General features: G+C 42.2%; 2 protein-coding genes across 2 annotated transcripts in view; one reads left to right on the forward strand and one right to left on the reverse strand.

The window, feature by feature from the left end:
• FANCM (FA complementation group M) overlaps positions 1–12,562 on the forward strand; it is a 163,596-nt gene that overhangs the window by 29,114 nt on the left and 121,920 nt on the right. The gene's annotated exons all lie outside the window — the stretch shown is intronic.
• LOC148478842 (heme-binding protein 2-like) overlaps positions 1–12,562 on the reverse strand; it is a 32,022-nt gene that overhangs the window by 14,126 nt on the left and 5,334 nt on the right. The window lies entirely within an intron of this gene.

Below are 12,562 nucleotides of genomic sequence, written 5' to 3' on the forward strand. Positions count from 1 at the left end.
GGAGTTGTTGCCCACAGCAACCAATCAATTCTAGCTATAATATTCTAGGAAGGTGCTAGATAAGTAAGTAGAATCTGGTTGCTATGGGAAACAACTCCAATACTAAAAATCTGCACTTTAGTAAATATACCCCTAATGGTGCGTACACACTGGGCTATTAAAGTGGACGACTGAACAATAACGATATGGTTAAGTTGTTCACTTTATCGTCCATTTTTTAACCTAAATTATGAACGATAACGATGCGCGTTCCCGCAGGTCGTTCCTCTTTATCGTTCATCAGGTAAACATGCGATATTGTCAGGTTGCTGCATGTTGGGGAATGGGGAAGAGAGCCCAGCGCTGAACGATATCGTTAATGATATCGTTCAGCGGGTGTGCTCAATGTCACGAACGACATTGAGCACACCCTGCCAGGGACACACTAGACGATATCGCTCAGGGAGCATATCGTCTAGTGCAGTGTTGGCTAACCTTGACACTCCAGCTGTTATGGAACTACATAACCCAGCATGCACTGCTACAGTTTTGCTATTAGGGCATGCTAAAACTGTGGCAGGGCATGCTGGGATATATAGTTCCACAACAGCTGGAGTGTCAAGGTTAGCCAACACTGGTCTAGTGTGTATGTTCCTTTTATGTGGACTGAGGTTGGGAAAACACTGCTCTAGAGAGCAACATCAAAAACACAACGCTCTAAATCTCTTTTAAAGTAGCGCACATATATTCTGCAGCACTTCACAGGGAATATTTGACCATTCACATCCGTCTCTGCCCCAGTGGAGCTTACATTCTATATTCCCTACCACATGTACACACACACACACACAAACACACACACAGTAGGGTTATTTTTTGTCTGTAGCCAACTAACCTACCAGTATATTTTTGGCTTGAGGGAGGAAACCGGAGCACTCAGTGGAAACCCAGAAAAGCATGGGGAGAACATGGAAACTCCACACTGTATTCTAATGCTACATTGTGTTTGTAAACGTACCAGGCATCAGAACTGCATGGAACACCTTAACATGCACTGCTAAAGTGTGTGTTCGTTAACATATCTGTAACCCATTTTGCTAGTACACACGTGTGTGAAAACAATCTCTAAAGGCTCAAATGCTTTTGTAGGGCCAAGTGTTTACGAAAGAAAACTTTGCATAAACTGAGCTGTGATTATTACTGCTTAAACTCAAGCCGTGTAACAAAATGTTGAATAGTCCTATTATTCTTTTTTATGTTATTACATACTTTCTCCTTTGCTCAAATTGAAAGGTTTTTCCTATATGGATTTGAGTATTATTTATTTATTTATTTTTTTCTTTGACCTGTGAAGATTTAATAAACCCCCATACAGTAATTATTTTGTCCCCAGCCACTGCCAGGCACGTCTAAGACTGGGAGCTGGTAATCTCATTGAGATATTCAGGTCATGCTGGCATTAAGTGCTGTCTAGTAACCGGAGAGTTTCATCTGATTCAGGTCCCCCCTGCTTTTTGCTGTTAGGATAATTTAGTGCAGACGAACCTATAACACCGACGTTACAAGTTATAAGAACTTCTGTTGGCCGATCAAATTTAGGATCAATGTGAAATCAGTCATATTGACAGGTTAGTGATGACCCTCACTCCCGGTAATTCAGTGGGATGCTCTTTTATTGGGTCAGCCAATAAAACGGCTGCACCCACTCAGTGTAGGTGACTTTAGTGCGACCCAAAGTAAGCATACTTTAGTTATCCACATGCTAAGAGGATTTCAAAACACTTATGTTTTTATCCCTCTGACTGATCTCCAGCCACTAAATGTAAAGTGGAAGTTGTCTTGTATACAACAGTAATCCCTGACGTGCACATATCTAGGTATGTGATAATGTTAATACCTTTCCATAAACTTAGCGGCTGTTTGCAGTGTCATTTAGCGAGATTGCGGACAGGGAGTCTAATTTAGGGATGGACATTGAATTACGATGGTTTAACAACATCAATGTTTTTCATGTGATGGTAGCGTTGTTACCATTTTGGTGACTGCTTCCCGATGGCAGCCGCCATCGAGTGGTGTGGAAACGATGGCCATTCGATGTTTAAAAACAAGCCGAATTTAGTTGTTTAACATCGAAAATTGCGGTAAATCGCTATTCTACATCTGCAAACATGTCTTGTTTGCGCAGGCGTGAACCATCACAATGGTTTTTCCATCTCATTCTTTTGATATGATGGTTAGTTATTACCCCCAGGAAAGTTTTGATGGTGGAAGCCCAGCCATCATTTGGTGGTGGGCTTCTACTGTCCATCTCTAGTCTAATTCACTGGTTTGTATGGCGCTACCTAGTTGTATGTTTTTGAACTCTGGAAGGAACCAGGGCCCTCAAAGGAAACCTACACAATCGAAGGGAACAAGCTCCGCATCGATAGGGCTCTTGTCGGAATCAAACTCCTGGCCCCCGCCCTGGGAGCTGGCGCTGTGTCACAGTTCCGCCTCTTAAGTTATGAGGAAAGACTTTTCTTATGCACAACTTCTGATAACCTCCCATAAACCTTTCCATGTAGATCTGTGATCTTAAGTAATATTATCAACTTGTATTTTCGGCTTAATGCTTATTTAGATTGGTGATTTCTCTCTTTCAAAACTGTCTAATACTTTGTCTCTATAGGGACATCTGGCTATAGTAAAACTCGCTGTACCAATTGTACAGAGGATTGTATTTGATACCTGGGTGGGGTGTCTGTCTTGTAATGTACTTCTCATCAGCAAGACCTGTACAATTCTCTGAAAGTCCGGCCTATGATCATGTGTATTTTATTTATTTATTTTTTTAAATTTATTACCAGTTATTTATATAGCACACATATTCCACAGCGCTTTACAGAGAATATTTGCCAATTCACATCAGTCCCTGCCTGAGAGAAGCTTACAATCTATGGCCCTCATTCAGAGCCGTACGCTCTGAGCAGAGCGCACGCTCTGAATGAGGGCCGCCCTCCATAAAAATGGAGCGTCCAGCTGTGGGTCACCACCCACAGCCTATATGAGCGTGCAGTTTGATGGCTGCGATGGTCGTGACCATCGCGACCATCGAAACTGCGAGCCGGAGCCTGCGGTTGAGGTTTTCAACCGCAAGCCCCGGAGTGATTTTGGCTCTATCAGAGCCAAAATCACTCCCACTGACATCACTAGTGATGTCAGTGGGCCGACTTCTGACTGGAGGCGTTCTCGTGGGAACGCCCCCGTCAGGGAGGCACGCCCCCGGCACGCCCAACAAAGGGGGCGTGCTGTCAATCAACATCGACAGCACGCCCCCTTTGATCAGACACAACGAGTGAAGGAAAGTCCTTCGCTCGTCGCGTCTGGCGCATGACGGAGCTCCCGCCGTCGTGCGCAGAGCACAACATCGACCCACTTGCGAGCGGACAGCCGCTTGCGAGTGGGTCTGAATCAGGCCCTATATTCCCTACCACATGCTCACACACAATGGGGTTAATTTGTGTGGGGAGCCAATTAACCTACCAGTATATTTTTGGAGTGTGGGAGGAAACCGCAGTACCCGGAGGAAACCCACGCACGCACAGGGAGAATATACAAACTCCACACAGTTAGGGCCGTGGTGGGATTTGAACCCATGGCCTCAGTGCTGTGAGGCAGCGATGCTAACCATTACACTGTCTATGTTTGCCTCTTGTGCGCTCAGCAGGTATAAGACTCAATACTTTCTCCCTTCTTTCCATGATAACTCACCTACTTGATAACACTACCACAGATATAGATATTTAATTAAAAGCAGTTGGATGAGATGTTGGAAGAAATGACACCAATCGATGAAGCTGTATTTATTGACTTGTTTACATTTAAAAACAACCACAACCAAACAAACAAAACAGAAGTGCACTTTCTTTATGTGACCGCACATCACATTGTGTACCCCATTAGTGTACAACAGGCATCCTGTGGGAAGTCTGACAGATACAGGGAGACCCTATCCCAGCTTCCCATGTATCTGTCCTGTATTGTACCGGGTCACTGCTAGTAGTGTGGGGTAACTGCAGAGTTCTGCCTTATTTCCTGGAACTAATTTACATACTTAAGCAAATGGAGCTTTTTAGGGGTCTAGTTACTTAAGCAGTGTTAGGAGACAGAGTGAAAAGTGATAAGGTACCAGCCAATCAGCTCCCAACTGCCATCTCACAGGCTGTGTTTGAAAAATGACAGGAGCTGATTGGCTGGCACCTTATCACTTTCTTATCACTTTTCACTCTGTCTCCTAACACTGCTTAGTAAATTGGCCCCTTAGTGCGACCCCTTGAAATGAGTACCCTCTCCTGATGCGACCTTCGGATGAGACCTAGTTGTGCATCCATAACTAGAGGTACATAATATGCTGATTGGAGGACATTGCATACCCCCCCCCCCCTTTTTTTTTTCGTGCTGTAACACACCCGTTCAACCACATTTCTCTACTTGAAACTTGTCTGTTAATTACAGGTTCTCATTAAGACATTTGTGTAACCTTGAATAACCCTGTATTTTAAAAGAGGGTGTTATTCCAGTAACAGGAAAGAGATGTAACTTGTAATATATTGAGTAGCTTACAGTAGGATGTATATTTGCCTTATAATGCACACATTTTCTTAATGTACACTGAAGTAATAGCAGAACGCATCTTATATGTAGTGACATCAGGGCCCGCATTTATTTACTCATCTTATTATTTGTGTTATAATAGTAGGTGATTTGGCTTCCTGATGAAATTAGTGTTTTATGTGGGAGATAATTTATATTTGGGTCCAGTGGGACATTTTCCATAGAAGTCTGCATACTATGTTCCTATGGGGTGGGTACTGGATGCCCGTGCTCGGGAGCCCGACGGTCGAAATGTCCCGACACTGGCATCTCGACGGTTAGGATACTGACTCCTGTTGGTAGGGAGTTTGTCATTATAAAGCAGTCTCTCAGTGCCGATCCTCCATCCCACATCTGTGTACGGCAATATCACATCCCGGAAGTTGACCGCTATATGCGACATGGAATTTCCGACTGCTTCCCTTGATGAGTTATCAAAAGCGGCGCATATAACTTTGAACTGTCCAATTTAAAGTTCGAGGAACTATAGTAAAGACATTGGTTGTCATGGGTGACCGCCATCCACATTTAAATGTTGATCGTAAAATAAAACCCATTTTCTCTCGGCCTCTACAGGATTGCCGTGCACAATGAAAGCATCACACTAATGGTGCCCATCCACTAGGCGATTTAATTGAGCGATTCAATGATATCGTTTAAAAATTGTTGGCAAATTGCTCAGAAAAATGTCTAAAACAACCAGTGATGTGCGCTCCCGCTGGTCGTTGAGTCATCTATCATCGGGCACACATGCTGTACAACCTGACGATATAGTCATCTATCATCGGGCACACATGCTGGATAACCTGACGATGATATAGTCATCTATCATCGGGCACACATGCTGGATAACCTGACGATATAGTCAGGTTCAGCATGTTTGCAGATGATTGATGTGCCTACATTGAACCGTCAGTGTAGGCACATCACAGACGGAGAAACGACTGCACGATTACAATGTCGTAATCGTGCTCTCGCTTCTCCGTCTGCTAGTGGATGGGCAGCTTAACAGTGAGGCACATTTTACCAAGCCTTGTGACCGCAATGAATCAAAGACTGTTGTATCTCATCCAGGGTCACAGGCTCTGGGTGCTCCCCAGTCCCTCTTACAGCATTTGCGCATTGTATAGACTGGCACCTTAAGACTCTTTATTTTCGGCTTCCAATGCACTCTGACGTATGACTGACGCACTTGGGCAAATTGCCTTTATTATTTGAAAAAGCATTAACTCTGTACTGCTTTGCTTGTCTTACCTTGCACTGACAAGATATGTATATCAGGACCAGAGTTTCTTCTCCCTTACAATAATTTACCATGTAAATCACTCTACTGGGATGATCTCCTACCCAGAAGCATAATATAACAGTCTGTCTGCACATTGCTACCCAGAGAGGTGTACCTGGAGATGGGGGCAGGAACACTGATTGGCTAACCTATGTGTATAATACTTTGGTAGATACAGATATGTCCTCATACACTATTATTGTAGTCACTCCAAGCAGCCTTTCTCGGCATGCCAGGACCTGTGCAACTTGGCTTGTGCCGCGCGTCTAAGTAGCCAAAAATGCATATAAGTAACAAACGGGTGTGACAAACTGCTTCACGAGATTGCACTGATTCATTTGCTAATAAGAGGTTGGTTAGTATTTCTTACAGGGCTTATATAATGTACGGGGTGTTGGGAGATGTAGATTATATAGAGTTGTGAGCGGCACAGCTATACTCTCGCATCTTTGTCTTACAGAAATAGACGTGTCCTTGCACACTATTGCTGCAGTCGCGCCAAACAGCCCTTCTTGGCGCAACATGTCCTGTCTCACTTGGTTTGCGTCATGGTGCGAAAAGTCTGCATAGGTGGTGAAAAAAGAGTGCAGAATTGGGGTTTTGGGGGTGCTGACTTATAAAAAGTAGCCTGTAGCCTTTGAAATGTCCCCTAAAAGTAATGTGTCAAAATTTTTTACAAAATTATCATGGTACCCACAAAAAAATTTGATTTTGTTTTGGGGGTGGGAAAAAAAAATTGGGGGACAAACGTAAAAACTAGCGACATTGACTCAGGGGGGGTCCCCAAGTATGCGGCAGGTGTTTTCTAGAATGCCGGTGGTTGCGGCAGGTGAATTTTTAAAAATCACTTTAGGGACTTAAAAATATGCTTGCACCCATTTTGATGTACCCCAAATTTGATGGGACTAGTTATTATTTCAAAAAAATAAAGCTAAATATTATTCTTCACCACTTCTTCAAAAGACGCATTTATGCACCTGCCGCGGCTGTTTAAAAACCCCAGTTACCTTCAGCATGCCAAATCAGGCGGTACCCATAGTGATCCCCCTTGTCAGATGATCTTTTGGGGGGTGACAAGCTAATTTCCCCAAAAGTGACAGGACTTTTTGCTAATTACCTTTCCGCCGGGTCCCGTTTTTGCCGATTCCTAATTGAATACGGGGACAAGCGGGCACGCGCCCGATACTTTATCCCCTGCAAAAACGGCGATGATGGTGAAAAGTCCAACCTTTGACTTTTCGCTTCAAATTTAATATGGCCCTTAGTCGTAAACAGACGCAACAATCTGCTTCACTAGACTGCACTGATATGTGACACTTGTATATCTGTGTGTGACTGAGCCTGAATCTGTACACGAAGAGCGACGGTGATAGCACTTGCGGCTTTTTTCACGTGAAGTTCCTTTGTGCTTCCTATACAGACTCACAGGGATATTCAATATGGGTGCAATAACATAGTTTTTGCGTTAATATCGGAGGTATGACGTCATTAGCGCAGGTTTTAGTTTTACACTGTATTCAATTTCAAAGACTTATCGCAGTTTTGAAAAGTCTTTGACAAAAAACGGTGATAACTTTTCACCATTGAATAGGTGTCGAAAAAAGTGCAGAATTGGGGTTTAGGGGTGCAGGCTTAAAAAAAAATAGCCTGCACCCCTGGGAATGACATTTAAAAAAGAACTGTGTCAAAAAAAGTTTTTTAAAAAATAGGTACACCCCAAAAAATTAATTAAAAAAATGGGGTAAAAAAAAAAAAGGGAAAAAATTGTTTAACAATAGGAAATAGGTTCAGGGCTATTCTGCAAGTATGCGGCAGATGTTTTCTAGAATAGATTTATAGCGGCAGGTGCACAAATGCAGAATTTTTAAAAACTTACTTTAGGTATATATATATATATATATATATATATATATATATATATATATATATATATATATATATATAATATTTATATTATATTATATTAATGCTAGTACCCATTTTCATGTACCCCAAATTTGATGGGACCACTTAAAGAAACGAAAAAAATAACCTAAGTGCTCTTCTGCATCACTTTTCAATGTCGGGAAAAAAACACCTGCTGCCGCTATTTAAATCCCCGACTTTCAATTAAAGGCTAAAACGGGGGTATCCATAGTGTTCCCCCATGTTTTTACAACTTTAGGGGGTCTTACAATTATTTTAAGGAAAAATTCGTAACTTTACGCAAATCCAACTTCAGAGTTTCCAGTTTTCGTTAATTTTATATTGAATATGGGGATAAGCGGGAGTGCGCACCATACCTTAACGCAGAAAAAAACTCCGATATGAAACGTTAACTTCGACAGTGAAGTTAACGTTTCATATTGAATACCCCCCTCAGTCGCACACAGATATACAAGTGTCTCATATCAAATTAATCGATGCAGGCTCACGAAGCAGTCTGTCGCATCCGATTGCCATTAAGATGCATGTTCGAGAGAAAAAGACGCTCTGAGCAAGCCGAGTGGCACGGGACCTGAATGCCTGTCGTCTTGTGGCGCATTGAGCTTAGTTGTATGAGGACACATGGGTACAATATCTTGCAGACTGTTTCGACCATTACCTTTCTGTAGCTTCTGGGGCCTGGCCGTACATAGAAGACTGAGAAACTACAGAAAAGCATTAGATATACTCTGCCAGAGAGTGTATCATGCAAAGTATTACACCTACTGTATGATAATTGTACATTGGTATTACACCTACTGTATGATGATTGTACATTGGTATTACACCTACTGTATGATTGTAAATTGGTATTACACCCACTGTATGATAATTGTACATTGGTATTACACACTACTGTATGATTGTACATTGGTATTACACCCACTGTATGATAATTGTACATTGGTATTACACCCACTGTATGATAATTGTACATTGGTATTACACCCACTGTATGATAATTGTACATTGGTATTACACCCACTGTATGATAATTGTACATTGGTATTACACACTACTGTATGATTGTACATTGGTATTACACCCACTGTATGATGATTGTACATTGGTATTACACCCACTGTATGATGATTGTACATTGGTATTACACCCACTGTATGATAATTGTACATTGGTATTACACCCACTGTATGATAATTGTACATTGGTATTACACCCACTGTATAATTGTACATTGGTATTACACACTACTGTATGATAATTGTACATTGGTATTACACCTACTGTATGATAATTGTACATTGGTATTACACCTACTGTATGATAATTGTACATTGGTATTACACACTACTGTATGATAATTGTACATTGGTATTACACCCACTGTATGATGATTGTACATTGGTATTACACCCACTGTATGATAATTGTACATTGGTATTACACCTACTGTATGACTGTACATTGGTATTACACCTACTGTATGATAATTGTACATTGGTATTACACCCACTGTATGATAATTGTACATTGGTATTACACCCACTGTATGATAATTGTACATTGGTATTACACCCACTGTATGATAATTGTACATTGGTATTACACACTACTGTATGATTGTACATTGGTATTACACCCACTGTATGATAATTGTACATTGGTATTACACCCACTGTATGATAATTGTACATTGGTATTACACACTACTGTATGATTGTACATTGGTATTACACCCACTGTATGATAATTGTACATTGGTATTACACCCACTGTATGATGATTGTACATTGGTATTACACCCACTGTATGATGATTGTACATTGGTATTACACCCACTGTATGATGATTGTACATTGGTATTACACCCACTGTATGATAATTGTACATTGGTATTACACCCACTGTATGATAATTGTACATTGGTATTACACCCACTGTATGATAATTGTACATTGGTATTACACACTACTGTATGATAATTGTACATTGGTATTACACCCACTGTATGATAATTGTACATTGGTATTACACCCACTGTATGATAATTGTACATTGGTATTACACCCACTGTATGATAATTGTACATTGGTATTACACACTACTGTATGATGATTGTACATTGGTATTACACACTACTGTATGATGATTGTACATTGGTATTACACCCACTGTATGATAAATGTACATTGGTATTACACCCACTGTATGATGATTGTACATTGGTATTACACCTACTGTATGATAATTGTACATTGGTATTACACCTACTGTATGATAATTGTACATTGGTATTACACCTACTGTATGATAATTGTACATTGGTATTACACCTACTGTATGATAATTGTACATTGGATTCTTCAAAAAATAAATAAATAGAAAAGATAGAAAGAAATACGAAAAACATAGAAACAATTTATCTGACCTAGTAGTATTTGCATAATGCTCATTATTTGGAAATTAATCGGAAAATAAAATCGGTCAAATTGTCGTGTGTGCGCACTTTGCACGCTCCTGCGGGGTCGTCTGAGAAACGGGTATGGTAGATCTGAAGATACGACAATCTGAAGATCTGACTGACGACGCCATGCTTTTGGATGTGGCGGGGGATCTACATATCGTTCAGTCGTTCACCAGATTGTGTGGTGTGTACGGACCGCACGACATGTCGCTCCATCGCAACCTGCCGTCGGCTGGGTACTCAGTTCGTCTAGTGTGTACCCTGTATTTTTAGAACCTTGCAGTACTTTTTCCTTCTGCTCTGCGATATACTGCGCCAGTGTTTTTCCTGCGCCCGGATACAATTGTAACCAGAGAACAGCTGTGTCTTGTGTCCCTAGGGGTAATGAATATAAATCTGCCAGTTGGCTAAAATTCACAAAAGATATTCATGTAGTAAAAGATGGGAGCATTTATCAGGCAGTAATGTAAATTCTTCTCTAGGTTAAACCACCGTTCAGCCAACATTATATTATATATTCTAAGTTTCAGAATGGGGTCGTTCGATTAATAAGCACAGATGAGAATAAGCCCCACGTTTTCTTCATATCGGCAATGTTTTCCCCCCTCTTTTTATGAAATTCCTTTTATTGATTTCAGATCTAAGTAATTCTAGGGCTAAGATGGCTTTCTATTCCCGTCCTTCTTTTCATATGAAATTCAAGAGTATTGTTGGCTTAATGCAGGGCTAAGAGATTTTTTGCGATTTCCGCAAATCCTCTTATTGTGGCAGCTTACACTTGGAGCAGCCATGGAAAGCGCTGCCGGGGGTTGTAATTCAGTCTGCATGGTTACAGCATACAAGGTCACCGCACATACACAATGCTCTCTCCCCAGTGTTATATCTGAAGTGATACAGGAATGACTGAGTGTTCCTATGCAGAGAAGTGTCTGATACAGCCATTTCGTCAGCGGACTCTCCTTACAGGTGGTCTCCCAAGACTGGTTAAAGTAACATTATTATCCAACCTACCAATTCACTAGGAACTAGTACTTAATGAATTGATTGGTTCCTTATTAGTAATATTGATACACTAAGCTCCATTACTACTTAATTCTTTTTTAATTCATTCACTATCTATGTGCTGAATACACGCAAGGCGTGATTCAGAGTTAGTTTGCGTACAACTCCGATGGTGGCCGATCAATGCATACGTAGGATCTACCGTGCATGTGCCGATCAATGTTTGTAAGATCGCTCTCGGGACCTGATTCAGACCCGGATGCTAAGAAGCGTCCGCTTGTAGTTGGCCGATGTTCGCATTCTGCACATGCGTATGCATCGCAGCGTGCGTGAATTATTTCGATAGATCGGGAAGCGTTCGCTCGTTGCACATAGGCTGCCCAGCAGAACGAGTGACAGGTCCAGCCGTTTGTGGGTGGTGACATGGGCAGGCCACTACAAACTGGGGAGTGGAGATGTGAACGCAGGCGTCCCTGAGCGTCTCAGCGGAGTTTCAGTGGCGTGCATAATTAACAGGCAGCGTCATAGTACACGTCACCTGGTTGTATTTATAGTCGACCTCAAGCTCTGCGTTCGCTTCCGATGGTTGTATAGACTTCCTGGAGATGACGTGGGCGTCTTAACACAGGCTGCTGGGCTTCTGCATACACAAAGTGATCGCACGCCAAGACATAGTGGATGTGCTTATGCCTTGCCATGCGATCGCTTGCCTTGTCGACACTTGGCCAGATTTGCAAACGATGGGTGCAAAAGAACGCATCTAGCGAGCGGATCTGAATGAGCCTCCTCAGTGCCCCCTTTTGGGACGGGGTGGAAACAGCCAGCGTCCCAGAAAACGGGGGCGTGCCGGAGGTGTGACCCGGCTGTCTGAAACCCCGCCCATCCTGAGTAACTTGAGGGTCACCAAGGTGGACGATGTTCACTCAAGTGATCCAATGGCTGCGTCCTCGGACACAGCAGCGGATCTCAGGAGGCTCCTATTTACACAAAACGCCTCCTGCGGCATTAGCACATTTTAGAAGCACCAGAGCAGAGAGCGACACCCCAGGCGGTAAGGAGGAACTGCACGGGTTGTGACAGGTGCAGGGTGCTAGACTGAACACTAAGCATCGCTGCTGTGTCTAAAGATGCAGATGCGATGCTAAAAGCGCACAATTCTGCATCTGGCCTATAGAAAGTAGGCTGGCTGGTCTTATGAGAAGTGCCACTGTGAATCAGCCCCTCTACCTCCACTAAAACCCAGCCTCATTGTCAGATGCACAAAGCGCCTGTGT

The sequence above is a fragment of the Taudactylus pleione genome, unplaced genomic scaffold (assembly GCF_031769625.1).
Source record: "Taudactylus pleione unplaced genomic scaffold, aTauple2 ptg000652l, whole genome shotgun sequence".
Taxonomy (NCBI): domain Eukaryota; kingdom Metazoa; phylum Chordata; class Amphibia; order Anura; family Myobatrachidae; genus Taudactylus; species Taudactylus pleione.